The sequence below is a fragment of the Hordeum vulgare genome, chromosome 1H (assembly GCF_904849725.1).
Source record: "Hordeum vulgare subsp. vulgare chromosome 1H, MorexV3_pseudomolecules_assembly, whole genome shotgun sequence".
Taxonomy (NCBI): domain Eukaryota; kingdom Viridiplantae; phylum Streptophyta; class Magnoliopsida; order Poales; family Poaceae; genus Hordeum; species Hordeum vulgare.
This window is the reverse complement of record NC_058518.1, coordinates 353,645,887-353,664,260: the sequence shown is the minus strand read 5'-3', so window position 1 is coordinate 353,664,260 and position 18,374 is coordinate 353,645,887.

Here is an 18,374-nt window from a genome sequence, read left to right as displayed (position 1 = left end):
ATTTACGTGGGTATTCTTTCTTAATGACAAATTGCAGGTACAAACGATCTTCAAGAACTTTGCTCGAAAAGCTCAAAATCAGTTTGAAGTGAAGATCAAGAAGGTTCGGAGCGACAACGGAACGGAGTTCAAGAACACTAATGTGGATACTTTTCTTGACGAAGAAGGTATCTCACATGAGTTCTCGGTGACATACACACCTCAACAAAATGGAGTTGTTGAGAGGAAGAACCGAACTCTCATAGAGATGGCGAGAACGATGCTTGACGAATACAAGACTCCAAGACACTTTTGGGCAGAAGCCGTGGAAATAGCTTGTCATGCCGTAAACCAATTCTACCTGCACACGCTTCTCGATAAAATGGCATACGAGCTACTCACCGGTAACAAACCCCAAGTTGGATACTTTCGGGTATTCAGCTCTAAGTGTTATATTCTTGATAAGCATCGTCGATCTAAATTTGCACCTAAATATTATGAAGGTTCCATACCCGGTTACAGATCAAACTCTCACACTTACCGTGTCTACAACAACTTCACTCGAAAAGTTGAAGAGACGGTAGATGTGAAGTTTGATGAGACTAACGGTTCTCAAGTCGAACAATTGCCAATTGAAGTAGGAGATAAGTAACCTTCGGAAGCTATCAAATGCATGTCCATTGGCAAGATTTGTCCCATGGAGGTGAAGGAAAGCACTTCATTAACTCAAGTGGAACCTCCCACTTCGCGTCAAGGCGAACCACAAAGCAACATGGAAGCATCCACATGCGGTACACAACATGATGAACAAGAGGAAGAAGAACACCGCGACGATCCACCTCAACCTTCCTCACCACCACCTCAAGGAGATGATGACGTCAACGACAATGCTCAACATGGTGATGATGAAGAAGAAGCTCCACCATCCAACAACAAGAAGCTGTCAAGAGTTAGAGCAAGAGTGGACAGAGATCATCCGTTAAATCAAATCTACGGTGACATAAAAACCGGGAGAATCACTTGCTCGTTTAGCTAAATTTTGTGAGCATTATTCTTTCATCTATAGTATTGAACTTTTGAAGGTTGAAGAAGCTCCTCAAGATCTGGATTGGGTGAATGCCATGCATGAAGAGCTACATGACTTCGAGAGAAACGAAGTATGGGCACTTGTTGAAAAGCCTGAAGGCGGGCAGAATATCATTTGTACAAGATGGGTGTTTTGGAACAAGCAAGATGAATACGGACAAGTTGTATGCAACAAGGCACGTCTCGTATCCCAAGGATACACACAAGTCGAAGGTATGAACTACGGTGAGACTTATGCTCCTGTTGCTAGACTTCAAGCCATTTGCATTCTTCTAGCTTATGCCAATCACTATGATATAGCTCTCTACCAAATGGATATAAAGTGTCTTTCTCAATGGAAAAATTGAGGAGGAAGTTTATGTTAAAAAACCTCCTAGTTTTGTGAACCCTAAAAAACCTAATCATGTCTACAAACTTCGTAAAGCTTTATATGGACTTAAACAAGCCCCTAGAGCTTGGTACAAATGCCTAACGAAGTTTCTCATTGAAAAGGGTTTTGATATTGGTAAAATTGATGCAACCTTATTCACTAAAATAGTTAATGGAGAAATATTTGTTTGCCAAATATATGTGGATGATATTATCTTTGGTTCTACTAACCCACATTTTAGTGAAAAGTTTGGAAAGTTGATGTCAGAGAAGTATGAGATGTCCATGATGTGTGAACTGAAGTTCTTCCTTGGATTGCAAATCAAACAATCGAGAAAAGGTACATTTAACTCTCAAACCAAGTACACCAAGGACTTAATCAGGAAGTTTGACATGCAAGAATGCAAAGGTATGAGAACCCCCATGCCTACAAGTGGACATCTTGACCTCACTAAGGCTGACAAACCCATCGATCAAAAGGTTTATCGATCAATGACTGGTTCATTGCTATATCTATGTGCCTCCCATCCTGATATCATGTTGAGTGTTTGCATGTGTGCCCTATGTCAAGCAACACCTAAAGAGTTTCATCTATTGGTTGTGGAAAGGATAGTGAGATACCTCATACATAAACCAAACTTTGGCATCTGGTATCCCAAGGGATCTTCTTTTAATCTTGTTGGCTATTCCGACTCAGACTATGTCAGAGACATGGTTGATAGAAAATCCACCTTGGGTACATGTCAGTTTCTTGGGAGATCTCTTGTGTCTTGGTCATCTAAGAAACAAAATTCGGCATCCTTATCTACTGCCAAAGCTAAATACATCCCCGCTTGATCATGTTGTGCCCAATTACTTTGGATGACTAAAAATCTTAAGGATTGTGGCATTCATGTTAGAAAAGTTCCATTGTTATGTGACAATGAAAGTGCTATTAAGATTGGCTATAATCATGTGCAACATTCTAGAACAAAACATATTCAAGTGCGACATCATTTCATTCGTGATCACTATGCTAAAGGAGATATAAATCTGAAGCATGTTCGTACTGACAAACAGTTAGCTGATATCTTTACCAAACCACTTGATGATAAAGTGTTTTATCATTTGAGGAGTGAGTTGAATTTCATTGATGCTTCAAACCTAAGCTAGACTCACTCGGATGCATGCAATGGCATGAGCCTAATTTCCCATTCCTTGATGCCATTGATATGACTATTTTATACCTTGGAAACTATGATCCCTTGTATTGTATCTAACCTTTAGCAGGTACTTGGAAGAAATACACTTCACAAGATTGCAATCAACTCACATCAAAAGCCATCTTGACATGGCCAAGTATCAACAACCTTTTCTTTAGAGATGGAGGAAGAAGAAAACAAAATCATATCCTTGACAATTCGATGATATTGAATTTCGCTCATGTCATTTGGATATATTATGTTCTTCCTTGCGTGACTAACCATTGTAGGTGAAAAGTGAACCAAAACGGCATGGATAGATCCCAACTCAAGATGATCTCCATCAACTTTGAGCATCCACAACAAGTTCACCTACATGCCACGTCAGCAACATCATTCGAAGGTATGTACTCATATTCTTGATAAAGCTTTACATCAACTCATGAGGTAAAGAAACTGAAGTAATATGAAGACATTGAAATGCTTAATCGAAAAATGGTAACCCCATTTTTGTGCTTAACGATGAGTATGACCTATGATCAAGCAATCTTGCTTGACTCCTCAAGTCAAATACTATAATATGAGTGACCTAGTCACCGCCCCACATCTAGATGGAGTTTCTTGTATGGTTCACATTTGTCATTGCATACTCTCTTGGAACCATTCAACTCTCATTTACAAGTATGTACATTTTCGAAAAAAATATTTTTTTCTCTTCTTTTCTTTCTCAATCGGCATCCTTTACAATTGGTGTCTTATTTTCTTTCAATCTTTAGATATTCTTCTTTTCTTTAAACGGTTTGTGAAAATTCTATGTTCTTTTTTATATAAGGAGTTGATTTTCTTTGTAACTCGATTTCACCGATCAGGGAAACTCAGTCCAACTGATTTCTCCCTAAGGCCCAATTCTCATTCTCCGTTCTACCGAACTACTTTGCCTCGGTTACTACGATATCTTCATTGCCTTTGTCTTTCTTCTATTTTCTGGCCATTTGCCTTAGGAGTAGAAAGATTATCAATGATCCCTTGTTTCATTTCCCTATATGTTTTTACTGAATCTTTAATAAAACAAAATCAGACTTACCATTGTTTTCAAGGGGGAGACAACTTCTCTAGGGGGAGAAAACCTGAGTGATCCCATATACTATGAGAGGGAGAATTATCCAGGATTCCTATTATAGGAGGAGATAGTTCAAGGAACTCTAATTAATAATTAAGGGGGAGAACTTTCAATGAACCCTTACCTACTATCAAGGGGGAGAAAAGTCAAATTCAAGGAACCCTTATCAAGTGAGAAGAATCAAGGATCCCTTTCTCTCAATGAGCCCTTACCCTCTGGCCTTTTTGGCAATTAATGCAAAGGGGGAGAAATATCAAAGCTTCCAATGAACCTACTTATAGGGGAGAAATATCATCAATAAACTTACTTAAAGAGGGAGAAATATCTCTAAGGGGAAATATCTGTTCCTAAGGAAAGTCTACCTAAGGGGAGATCTACCTATGGGAGATGTATCAAAGCTCACATATTAAGGGGGAGAGAGTTAAAATTGTTGCAGATATCTTTACTATCTCTTAACTGAACTTGTCTTCCCTACCTACTCCCAATATCTACATGCTATGATTCAGGGGGAGAGGTAATCCTACATATACATTCTTAGGGGAGAAAGTTCTTATTTCTTTTGGAGACATATCTATCATCAAATTCTATTTGAAATATGTCTTCAATATCTTGGTACTTTTTAAGCTCTTTACATTTTTACAATGGAGTACTCTTGTGTTTTCTAACATTTGTTTTCCCATTTGTACTCCTACTGCTAAGATGCTCAAGATCCTCAAGGTAAGTATATGCATCGTATCCCTGTTCATGATGATCTCTTGTTTCTTGCACATATTGTTTGCGAGAGGGAGTCTTGAACATGGAAGCCCTTCATTCACACATGTTTGATGCATATAGCCAAGATCTATATGACATGTCATGTCCTTCTACCATGTGTGTGCCCATGCATTCCAAAGCAACTACCCTTTACAGGAATTGCACACATTTAGGGGGAGCTTGCACTAGTCATATTTCCTTCAAAGCTGTCATATTCTTATTCTTATCCTTATTTGAAGCTTTGATTGTATGTTGTCATCAATTACCAAAAAGGGGGAGACTGAAAGCACATATGCTCTTGGTGATTTTTATAATTCATGACAACAAACATTGTCTCTTGGACTAACACTTTTACCTAGATATTCCAGGAATAGTCCATGGAGAGCTTTGGCTAAAGGTTCATGTGGAGATGCCCCTTGATGCAAGAAAGAAATAATATTGGCTCAAGCTTCAAGCTAGAAGACTCTTCATTTTCTATTTGTGAGAAATCACATTTGAGTCCATAGGAAAGCCAATACTATTAAAAGGGGGCGAGGTAGTAAAATGAACTGATTGCTCAAGTGCTCTAAGTTAGCCACCAAAGTACTCAGTCATTTTTCCACATAGACATTCTGTCAAATTCCATATGCACAAATTCGGTGTCACCAACTTTTATATTTCGGACCCGTCGAGTTTGACCTCAGACATAAACCCTAGCCACTGCCACTAAATCGGTGCAACCAAATCCAAATCAGTGCTACCAGTTTGGGTGACCAACTTTCGGGTGCCTCGGTACACAAAATCAGAATTTCCGAGTTTGAGTATCGACGCCACTCGGTTTGGCCATCTTACCGTTAGCTACCTTTTTGGTGCCACCGAGTTTCATATATCAGTCTCACCGAGATTCAGAACTTCACACCTTTGTGCTAATCAGTACCACCGAATATTCCACTTAGGTGTCACCAAGTTTGCCACTTTGTGTGTAACTGTTGGATTTTGGCTCCTCCCTATATATACCCCTTCACCCACCTCTCATTTGTGGGAGAAGCACTCAGAACATACACTTCATATCCAGATCCATTTTCTGAGAGAGAACCACCTACTCATGTGTTGAGACCAATATATTCCACTCAATTCATTTGAATCTTGATCTCTAGCCTCCCCAAAGTGATTTCCACAAAATCAACTTCTCCTACCCATGCATATTATGTGAGAGAGTGATTTTGTGTTGAGGAGACTATCCTTAGAAGCAAAGAGCAAGGAGTTCATTGATCTACCACATCTATTACCTTTTGGAGGGTGGTGCCTCCTAGATTGGTTAGGTGCCGCTTGGGAGCCTCCTACTTCGTGTTGTGGAGTTGAACCAAGATGTTTGTAAGGGCAAGGAGATCGCCTACTTCGTGAAGATCTATCGTGAGTATGGCTAGTCCTCTGTGGACGGAAGCCGTGGTGGAATAGACAAGGTCGCTTCTTGGTGGACCCTTTGTGGGTGTAGCCCTCCGTGGACTCTCGCATCCGTTACCCTCCGTGAGTTGCAGTCTCCACTAACATGGACGTATGATAGCGCCACCTATCCGAACCATGCCAAAAATCACCGTGTCAACTTCATGCGTTTGATCTCCCTAAACTCTACTCCTTGACATGTGCAAAGTCTTTACTTTTCCGCTGCCATTTATGTTGACTAGCATGTGTAGGGTGCACTAGACTTATTAGAACTGTTGAACTTATGCCTTCCTTGAAATTGGATTAGGCTAGGAATTTTATAATGACAAGTAGTCTATTCACCCCCCTCTAGACACATCTTCTATCGATCCCTCATTATCTAAATTCAATCATGGAGAAGTTGGGTTTTGCAGCACTATGGGTGACGGTAGTCATGAACATGGTAAGCTCGTTCTGTTTCTCAGTGATGTTCAATGGCAACAAGTCAGAAGAGTTTAAACCAACACGAGGTATTTGACAGGGAGATCCTATCTCTCCATACATGTTCCTATTAGCAGCAGAGGGCCTCTCATGCCTCTTAAAATCCCCGAACTAGTCGTCCAAGCTCGACGACATTAAGGTGGCACCAACGTCCCCGGCGGTGAACCATCTTTTATTCGTGGACGAGAGCCTACTATTTTTCAGGGCAAACGTCAATGGAGCGTAGGAGGTTTCAAACCTGTTGGATTCTTATTGCATGGCCTTAGGACAGAGAATTAACAGAGAAAAGTCCTCAATATTCTTTAGTAAGGGTTGCCCAAAAATAGTCAGAGATGCGGTCAAGGGCTTCTTGCAGGTTCCCAACGAATCTGTGAGCAATCGATACTTGGGGATGCCAACATATGTCGAGCACTCAAAGAAGGGAACTTTCAAGTACCTAAGTGATAGAGTATGGGACAAGGTGAAAGGATGGATGAGCAAATATCTCTCGGCTAGTGGGAAAGATGTCCTAATTAAATCTGTGGCCCAAGATATCCCAGTTTACTCAATATCTTGCTTCAAGCTACCAAGAGGGATTATGTGACCACATAAAATCTACTATCCAGAAGTTTTAGTGGGGCTGGAAACAAGGAGAATGCAAGCCGGCGTTGGTTTCTTGGGACATCATGACGAGTCCCAAAAACCTCGGAGGACTCGGGTCTAAAGATCTCGAGATTTTCAACTTGGCTCTTTTGGCAAGATGATAACCCACAAGTATAAGGGATCGCAACAGTTTTTGAGGGTAGAGTATTCAACCGAAATTTATTGATTTGACTCAAGGGGAAGCGAAAGAATATTCTCAAGTATTAGCAGTTGAGTTGTCAATTCAACCACACCTGAACGATTTAGTGCCTGCAGCAAAGTATCAGTGGCAAGGTAGTATGATAGCAGCAGTAGCAACAGTAACCAGTAGCAGCAAAGTAACAACAGTAGCAACAGAGTAACGGCAGCATCACTGACAGCAATAGCGGCAAAGTAACGTAGCAAGGATCAGTAGTAAAAGACTCGTAGGCATTGGATCAGTGATGGATGATTATGCCAGATGTGATTCATCATGTAACAGCTATAACACGGAGAGATAAGTAACAAGCTCCCGTTCGTCAATCTAATGTAGGCATGTATTCCGTATGTAGTCATACATTCTTAGGGAAAAGAACTTGCATGACATCTATTGTCCATCCCTCCCGTGGTAGCGGGGTCCTAATGGAAACTACGGGATATTAAGGTTCTCCTTTTAATAAAGAACCGGACCAACATATTAACACTTGGTGAATACATGAACTCCTCATACTATGGTCATCTACGGGAGTGGTTCCGGCTATTGTCACTCCGGGGTTGCCGGGTCATAACACATAGTAGGTGACTACAACTTGCAAGATAGGATCTAAAACACACATATATTGGTGACAACATAATAGCTTCAGATCTGAAATCATGGCACTCGGGCCCTAGTGACAAGCATTAAGCATGGCAAAGTAGTAGCAACATCAATCTCAGAACATAGTGGATACTAGGGATCAATCCCCGTCAAAACTAACTCGATTACATGATAGATCTCATCCAACTCATCACCGTCGAGCAAGCCAACGATGAGATTACTCACGAACGGTGAAGAGCATCATGGAATTGGCGATGGAGGAAGGTTGATGATGACGATGGCGACGATTTCCCCTCTCCGGAGCCCAGAACGGACTCCAGATCTACCCTCCAGATGAAGAACAGGAGGTGGCGGCGCCTCCGTATCGTAAAACGCGATGAATCCTTCTCTCTGATTTTTATGGGCGAAACGGAATATATAGAGCTGAGTTTGGAGGAGGTGGAGCCATGTGGGCCCCACAAGCCTGCCATGCGCGACCAGGGGTGGTGGCCGCGCCCCGTGGGCTTGTGGCTCACTGGCTCACCTCCTCCGGGGGATCTTTGCGCAGGTATTTTTCATTAATTCTAGAAAAATTCTCCGTAAATTTTCAGGTCATTCCGAGAACTTTTATTTCTGCACAAAAATAACACCATGGCAATTCTGCTGAAAATAGCGTTAGTGTGGGTTAGTTCCATTCAAAGCATGCAAATTAGAGTCCAAAACAAGGGCAAAAGAGTTCGGAAAAGTAGATACGATGGAGACGTATCAACTCCCCCAAGTTTAAAGCCTTGCTTGTTCTCAAGCAATTCAGTTGAAAAACTGAAAGAGACGAAAGAAAAACTTTGAAGAACTCTGTTTGATCTTGTTGTTGTAACTATGTCTAACTCATAACCAGAATTTCAGCAAGATCACAAGCAAACCACATAAGCAAATGACATCTAGGTCTCACAGTAAACTCATATCAATGGCATAATCAACTAGCGATCAAATAATAGTAAGCCTCAAATGTCAACACTTCAATCAAAACAACATGAAGCAGTATGAACAGATGGTATCTCGCTAGCTCTTTCTGGGACCGCAAAACATAAATGGAGAGCACCTTCAAAGACCAAGGGCTGACTAAACATTGTAATTCATGGCAAAGAAGATCCAGTCACAGTCATACTCAACACAGTTAAAAGCAAAGCATAAAAATGACAGAGGTGCTCTCTAATTGGTGCTTTTGTAAGAGGAGGATGACTCAACAGGAACATAAATAGACAGGCCCTTCGCAGAGGGAAGCATTGATTTGCAGAGGTGCCAGAGCTCAAGCTTTGAACACAATGACTCAGAGTTCTCAACATCTTCCACGCTACACATGCTATAGGCGGTTCCCAAACAGAAAAGTAAAGTTTTGACTCCCCCACCACCAATCAATCACACTCCACAGCTAGCCGAATCCTCGGGTACCGTCCATACCAACATCAATCCTGAGGGAGTTTTGTTTGCAATTATCTTTTCAATTTGAGCATGGAACTGTGAATTCCAATTACCGGCCCCTTTCTCGTGAATGATAATGAATAAACACATATCAAGGATAACACGCCTAGCATGGAAGATACTAATGGCCCCCTGTCACCACATGAGCGGTTCGGGCATGCAAGACAGATTATTTCTTGAAGATTTAGAGAGTGGCACATGCAAATTTACTTGGAACGACAGGTAGATACCACACATAGGTAGGTATAGTGGACTCATATGGAACAACTTTGGGTTTATGGAAGTGGATGCACAAGCAGTATTCCCGCTTAGTACAAGTGAAGGCTAGCAAAAGACTGGAAAGCGACCAACTAGAGAGCGACAACAATCATCAAAATGCATTGAGATTAACCAACATTGAGTGCAAGCATGAGTAGGACATAAATCACCATGAACATGAATATCATAAAGGCTATGTTGATTTTGTTTCAACTACATGCGTGAACATGCGCCAAGTCAAGCCACTTGAATCATTCAAAGGAGGATACCATCCTATCATAATACATCATAGTCATCTCAACATTCATGTGGGCATCCAAGACAAACCATTATAAGCTCCTAGCTAATTAAGCATGGCATCAGCAACTATGATCTCTAAGTTGTCATTGCAAACATGTTTCTCTCACAAGAAAACTGAATCAGGCATGATGAGCTAGTCATATTTACAAAAGCAAAATAGATCGAGTTCATACCAGCTTTTCCAGGCTCAGTCACTTCATCATATATCGTCATTATTGCCTTTCACTTGCACGACCGAACGATGTGAACAATAATAAGAGTGCTCGTGCATTGGACTAAAGCTGGAATCTGCAAGCAAACACAAAGGACAAGACAAAGTAATATGGCTCTATGATAGCTAAACAGGTATGCATGCGAGAGCCACTAAACATTGTAACCATTATCTTCTACCTTGACCCAAAGAAAAAGAAAACTATTTACACGGGAAAGCTCCCAACAAGCAAAAGATGAAAAAGAAAATCTTTTTGGGTTTTCTCAAACTAGACAGACACACAAAAAGAAAACGAGAAAAAGAAAATAAACTAGCATGGATGATACAGTGGCAAAGTGTGAACACCGACGAACAAAGTTCGGTGAGAAACACGTACTCCCCCAAGCTTAGGATTTTGGCCTAAGTTGGTGTACTCCCAAGGAGGGAAATAACCAGCTCCGGGGTACTCTGGAGTGGACTGAGGATGCAACTGCTGTGTGAGCTCCTCTGGCTCCCACTGATAAACTGGCGTCTGGTGCTCGACTGGTGCCTCGGGCACGGGCACCTGTGGTTGGGATAAGCCCCAATATGCGTAGATGTCCGAGGGCATAATAATGTACCTGCCTGCATGAAGATTGAACAAAGAAGGAGCAGGAAAAGTAATAGTCTCACGAGTACCCTGATTAATACCAGGTTATAAATCATCCTTCTGTTTGTATCTCTATCAAGAAAGTCATGGCGAACCATGCTATCGTAATCTAGATATCTCTCGGGAAGAAGAATCTCTTCTTCCTCGTCCAGTCTAATAGGTATCTCAAAGTGTCTAGCAAGACGAGTAGCATAGATACCTCCATAGACAATGCCTTTAGAACAGTTCGTGTTCAACCGTTGAGCTACTATAGCGCCCAAGCTATACGTTTTATCATTATAAAGGGCTTCACGCAAGACCGCAAGATCTGGGGAACTAAGTGACCCAGCTTTCCCACAGCCAATCAAACATTTTCCCACAAATAATGAGAAGTACCGAAGTACGGGAAAATGAATGCTAGCAACTCTAGCGCAAGACAATCCTCTCTCCTCTCCTACAACAATTGTATCGATGAAAGCCTCCAAGTCCCATGGACGAGGTTCATGAATATCCGCAACAAAAGGCAATTTGCAAACATTGCAAAAATCCTGGAGTGACATGCGTTGGGGGATATCATAAAGTTTGAAATCAACCATAGGAGGATTCTTCCTCGGATAGAAGTTAAAGCTTTGTACAAAGATATTAGTGAGGAGGAGGTATTGCGGACACTTATCTTCGACGAAGGCGGTAAGGCCTGCGTTCTCCACCAAGTGATAAAAGTCCTCATAAATTCCAGCAGCGCGTAAGAACACGTCGCTTGGCCACTCGCACGCTCGAACTTCTGTGACTCGAGGGACCAGATACTTGGGCTTCTTCTCACTTCCATCATCCTTGGGGTCACGGCTTGAAGAGCCTCTTAAGAATCTCCTCATCTTTTCCCTTTTTCTATCTCTGAAAATTTCTGAAATTTTTAGTAACTCTAAGGAAAAGTGAACAAGGCTCAACAAAACTCGTAGCAACTACTCCCACAAGTGCTTAGAGGCCATATTACGCATCAAAACTACTTGGGACCAGCTAAAATTAGCATGCAAAGCTCAAGAACATGGTCACCAAGGCAGCAAAAATACGCGAAGTATAAGGCACTAGAGCAAAAACTAATTGGACCAATGGAGGAGTCACTTACCAAGGAGTAATTTCCCCAAAACAGTTCGGAGAATGGTGCTTTGAGCAAAGAGATCGAAAATCCCAGCAAGAGGAGCAAGAACACAGGTTTGAGCCGCGAAACGATTTTTTCTGGAGCTAGGAGAACCAGATGAGAGCAAGAATGAGTGGAGGGGTGCCTGTGGGCCCCACAAGCCTGGGTGGCGTGGCCAGGGGGTGCCCGCGCCTCCAGGGCTTGTGGCCCACACGTACAGCCCCCAGACTAGCTCTTCGTCTCAGTATTTTTCAAAAAATCCAGAAAAATCATACTTGATTTTTAGGACGTTCGGAGAACTTTTATTTTCGAGGTACTTTTCCACGGGACGCTAAGATAGAAAACAAGGAAAACTAAACGAAATCTATCATTTTTCTTCTAAGCAACCGAAGGTGAAAGCTTGGAACAGAGGTTTGTGACTCCTCGATTCATCCATCTCATGGTCATCGAAAGAAATCCATCAATGAGGTTGATCAAGTCTCATCGACAAACTTTCTCGAATCGCAAAAGAGAACGGAGAATTTTCGAATAGTCACTAGGTTACCTCAATGGGGATGTGTATATCCCTGACAAGCAAATCATACTTCATCTTAACAGGAGGAATAGGGCATTCAAAGCTCCCAATAAGAATCGATGAAGTTTTTTCGATAGCATTGATGCAATGTACTCGATATTGTTTCTTCGGAAAGTGCACCGTATGCTCATTACCGTTGACATGGAAAGTGACATTGCCTTTGTTGCAATCTATAACAGCCCCTGCAGTGTTTAAAAAGGGTCTTCTGAGGATGACCGCCATGGCATCGTCCTCGGGAATATCCAAGATAACAAAGTCTGTTAAGATAGTGACGTTAGCAACCACAACAGGCACTTCCTCGCAAATGCCGATAGGGAAAGCAATTGATTTTTCGGCCATTTGCAGAGAGATTTCAGTGGGTGTCAACTTATCCAGTTCAAGCCTACGATAAAGAGAGAGAGGCATAACACTAACACCGGCTCCAAGGTCGCATAAAGCAGTTCTAACGTAGTTGCCTTTAATGGAGCAAGGTATAGTGGGCACACCGGTATCACCTAGTTTCTTGGGAGTTCCACCCTTGAAGGTATAGTTAGCAAGCATGGTGCAAATCTAAACCTCAGGTATCCTCCTCTTATTAGTCACAATATCTTTCATGTACTTAGCATACGGAGACATTTTGAGCATATCTGTCAAACGCATTTGCAGAAAGACAGGTCTGATCATTTCAACAAAGCGCTCAAAATCTTCATCATCCTTCTTCTTGGATGATTTGGGAGGAAAGGGCATGGGTTTCTGAACCCATGGTTCCCTTTCTTTACCGTGCTTCCTAGCAGCGAAGTCATTCTTATCGTATCTTCTATTCTTAGGCTGTGGGTTATCAAGATCAACAGGTTCAATCTCCACATCCGTTTCATTGCTAGGTTGAGCATCTTCACGAACATCACTATTGATATTATCATTAGGCTCATGTTCATCACCAGATTGTGTTTCAGCATCAGAGACACAGACATCGTTTGGACTCTCAGGTGTAGCAGCAACAGGGTTGCTAGCGTGCAGATTCCTATCATCTTTCTTCTTCTTTCTAGGATGACTAGGTGTGTCAGTGCTAACTCCTTGAGAATCTTGTTCAATTCTCTTCGGATGACCCTCAGGATACAAAGGTTCCTGAGTCATTCTACCGCCTCTAGTGACGACTCTGACGGAATTGTCATTCAACTCATTGAGAAAGTCATTCTGAGCTTTAAGTACTTGTTCTACTTGAGTACTAACCATAGAGGCATGTTTACTCAGAAGCTTAAGATCGTTGACGTTTATGTCTACACAAGCACTTAAATGACTAAGCATACGAGCATTCTGTTCCAATTGTGTGCTAACATAATCATTGAAACTCTGTTGTTTGGCAACAAAGTTATCAAATTCATCCAAGCATAAGCTAGCAGGTTTATCAAAAGGAATATCACTCTCATCAAACCTACGCAGAGAATTTACTTCTACTACGTGTATCGGGTTATCAAGACCATGGATCTCTTCGATAGGTGGTAGATTTTTGACATGTTCAGATTTAATGCCTTTCTCTTGCATAGATTTCTTGTCTTCTTGCATATCTTCAGGACTGAGGAATAGAATACCTCTTTTCTTCGGAGTTGGCTTAGGAGGTGGTTCGGGAATAGTCCAAGCATTCTCATTGCACAAGATGTTATTCAATAGAATCTCAGCTTGTTCTACGGTTCATTCCCTAAAAACACTACCGGCACAACTATCTAGGTGGTCTCTAGAAGCCTTGGTGAGTCCATTATAGAAGATATCAAGTATTTCATTCTTCTCAAGAGGGTGATCAGGCAAAGCATTCAGTAGCTGGACAAGCCTCCCCCAAGCTTGTGGGAGACTCTCTTCTTTAGCTTGAGCAAAGTTGTATATTTCCTGCAAGGCAGCTTGCTTCTTATGGGCAGGGAAATATTTTTCAGAGAAGTAGTAGAGCATATCTTGGGGACTACGCACACAACCAGGAGCAAGAGAAGTGAACCAGGTCTTAGCATCATCCTTTAGCGAGAAACGAAACAGCTTGAGGATATAGTAGTGGTGGATCTTTTCCTCACTAGTGAATAGGGTGGCTATATCGTGCAGTTTGGTAAGATGGGCTACAACCGTTTCAGACTCATAATCGTGAAATGGATCAGATTCGACCAGAGTGATTAACTCAGGATCGACAGAGAATTCATAATCCTTATCGGTCACAAAGATAGGCGAAGTGGCAAACTTCGGGTCGTATTTCTCCTAGCGTTCAGAGATTTTTCTTTCCACTTGCGCAGTAATTTCTCAACATCATAGCTATCCTTACATGCAAGAAAATCCTCAGCTATCTCTCCCTCCGTAACATAACGCTCAGGCATAACAGGCATATCAGGTCTAGGAGAGCTAGTTCTAGCAAGCAAAATAGCAGGTTCTACTTCAATAGTATCAGCAGTTTCAGAAATATCATCACATCTAGCAGCAACTCTAGCAATTTATGCATCAAGGAATGCACCTAGTGGCAAAGCAGTATCAAGCATAGCATCATCAGGCAAAGCAGTATCAAGCATAGCATCATCAGGCATAGTATCAAGCATAGCATCATCATGCATAGTATCAAGCATAGCATCATCAGGCATAGTATCAAGCATAGCATCATCAGGCATAGTATCAAGCATAGCATCATCAGGCATAGTATCAAGCATAGCTTCATCATAAGCATCATGGGCAGCAGAAGTAGCATCATCAAGTACATGCGACATATCAAGATTTCTAGCAGGAGGTGATGTCGCAAACTTACTCATAACTAAAGGTGAATCAAGTGCGGAGCTAGATGGCAGTTCCTTACCTGTCCTCGTAGTTGAGGGCAAGACTTTAGTTCTTGGATCTTTCAGATTCCTCATAGTGACCAGCAGACGTAAATCCCAAGTGACTCAGAGAATATAGTTGTGCTTCCCCGGCAACGGCGCTAGAAAAAGGTCTTGATAACCCACAAGTATAGGGGATCGCAACAGTTTTCGAGGGTAGAGTATTCAACCCAAATTTATTGATTCGACTCAAGGGGAAGCGAAAGAATATTCTCAAGTATTAGCAGTTGAGTTGTCAATTCAACCACACCTGAAAGATTTAGTGTCTGCAGCAAAGTATCAGTAGCAAGGTAGTATGATAGCAGCAGTAGCAATAGTAACCAGTAGCAACAAAGTAACAAGAGTAACAACAGTAGAAGTGACAGCAATAGCGGCAAAGTAATGTAGCAAGGACCAGTAGTAAAAGACTCGTAGGCATTGGATCGATGATGGATGATTATGCCAGATGTGATTCATCATGTCACAGCTATAACACGGAGAGATAAGTAACTAGCTCCCGTTTGTCAATTTAATGTAGGCATGTATTCCGTATGTAGTCATACACGCTTAGGGAAAAGAACTTGCTTGACATCTATTGTCCATCCCTCCCGTGGCAGCGGGGTCCTAATGGAAACTGCTGGATATTAAGGTTCTCCTTTTAATAAAGAACCAGACCAACGCATTAACACTTGGTGAATGCATGAACTCCTCATATTATGGTCATCTCCGGGAGTGGTTCCGGCTATTGTCACTCCGGGGTTGCCGGGTCATAACACATAGTAGGTGACTACAACTTGCAAGATAGGATCTAAAACACACATATATTGGCGTCAACATAATAGGTTCAGATATGAAATCATGGCACTCGGGCCCTAGTGACAAGCATTAAGCATGGCAAAGTAGTAGCAACATCAATCTCAGAACATGGTGGATACTAGGGATCAATCCCCGTCAAAACTAACTCGATTACATGATAGATCTCATCGAACTCATCACCGTCTAGCAAGCCTACGATGAAATTACTCACGAACGGTGAAGAGCATCATGGAATTGGCGACGGAGGAAGGTTGATGATGACGATGGCGGTGATTTCCCCTCTTCGGAGCCGAGAATGGACTCCAGATCTGCCCTCTAGATGAAGAACAGGAGGTGGCGGCGCCTCCGTATCCTAAAATGCGATGAATCCTTCTCTCTGATTTTTTTCCAGGCGAAACGAAATATATAGAGCTGTGTTTGGAGGCGGTGGATCCACGTGGGCCCCACAAGCCTGCCAGGCGCGACGAGGGATGGTGGCCACGCCCCCTGGGCTTGTGGCCCACTGGCTCACCTCCTCCGGTGGATCTTTGAGCAGGTATTTTTCATTAATTCCAGAAAAATTCTCCGTAAATTTTCAGGTCATTCCGAGAACTTTTATTTCTGCACAAAAACAACACCATGGCAATTCTGCTGAAAACAGCGTTAGCTCGGGTTAGTTCCATTCAAATCATGCGAATTAGAGTCCAAAACAAGGGAAAAAGAGTTCGGAAAAGTAGATACGACGGAGACGTATCACAAGGTAGTCATGGAGATTATTGCTGGAGCCAAAAAACTTGAGTGCAAGAATACTAAAGGCTTCTTACTTCCCCAATGGTAATATCCTAGAAGCGGAACTTGGGTCGAAACCATCCCAAATATGGAGGGAAATTGTTGAGGGGCGGGACTTGCTCAAGCAAGGACTTATATGGCGGATCGGCAATGTCCAGAGCACCAATATCTGGACAGACAATTAGATCCCAAAAGAAACAACACCATGATCGATCACTTCCCTAATCACGGACCCTCCTACTATGGTTTCTGACCTGCTAGCTCCAGCAACGACAACATGGGATGAAGCTCTAGCGATCTCGGTATTTTTACCGATTGACGTGAGCGCTATCTTGAGGATCCCTACATGCACTAATAATACATCAGACTCTTGGGCGTGGTTCCCTGACAAGAAGGGGAAGTTCTCTGTCTCATGAGCTCACAAATTTCTGCTAAGAACGAAACTGCATCGAGTTAAGTGGATCGAAGGGCGCAGCGGTTCGTTTCACATCCAGAGAGACGAATAATCTTGGAGCTCTCTGTGGAAGCTCAAAGTGCCGTCAAAAATCATAATCTTCTTGTGCAGACTCGCGCACCACAAACGTGCTGAAGAAACAAAATATGGCGGACCAAGACGTTTCGCTGCTTTATGGCGGCCAAGACTCATGGCGTCATGCCCTAGTTTCTTGTACCATGGAAGGTGTGTATGGGTGCCGTCGGATGATGGGCTAGTCTCTCACATGTCCGCCAATGTGGAACCAAATGCAAGGCTTTGGCTCTTCGAACTTATTGATACACTGGACCAAAGAAGCTTCACTCGCATGGCGGCCACCCTTCGGTCTATCTGGTATGCCCGACACAAGGTTGTGCATGTGGTCATATTTCAAAGCCCACACCAAACGATGTTCTTCATTGATAACTTTGTATCTGAGTTGGAACATATTGCAAGTGGCGATGGGAACCGAAGCTCAACTGATGCAACCCATGCAGCGATGGGATCATGGATCCCTCCTCCAACTGGAATGGTCAAGATCAATGTCAATGGATTTGCCGCATGCTTCCATCATGGTGGCGCTGCAATGGCTATTTGTCGAGACTATACGGGCCTATACCTGGGGTCTTCGGCGGTGGTATCCCAGGGGGGCGAATGATCCCTTGATCTGGAAGACTTATGCATGTGGGAAGCTCTATCTCTCGCAAAGGACTTGGATGTGCATAACATATGTGTTGCCTGGGCACGTCAGGAAGTGGTGAATGACATCATCAGGGGGAAAGGAGGCCCTAAGGCCAACTCCACCGCACAACCCCAAACGGATGTCCGGTTTGGCCGGATTTTGTCCGTTTGGGGCGGCAATGGGTTCGCCCATGTCCGCTTCTGTCCATTGGGTCGTGCGTGCGCCCACCGCGTGACCGCACCCTAAATCATGTCCGTGTTGGACGTGATTAAGAAATAGAAAAACTTAACTCAAAAGTGAATAAACGCAGTTAAAAAACTTAAAATATAATAACATTAACATAAAAAAGGCCCAGTTTTCACGGCCACAAAACGGCCCAGTTTGACATAATTAACATAAAAAAAAGCCCATCGATGTCGTGGCCGTCGCCGTCTTCACTGGCCGCCGGTGTCGTCATCGTCGTCGTAGGTCGGCGACGTCCAGAGGTGGGC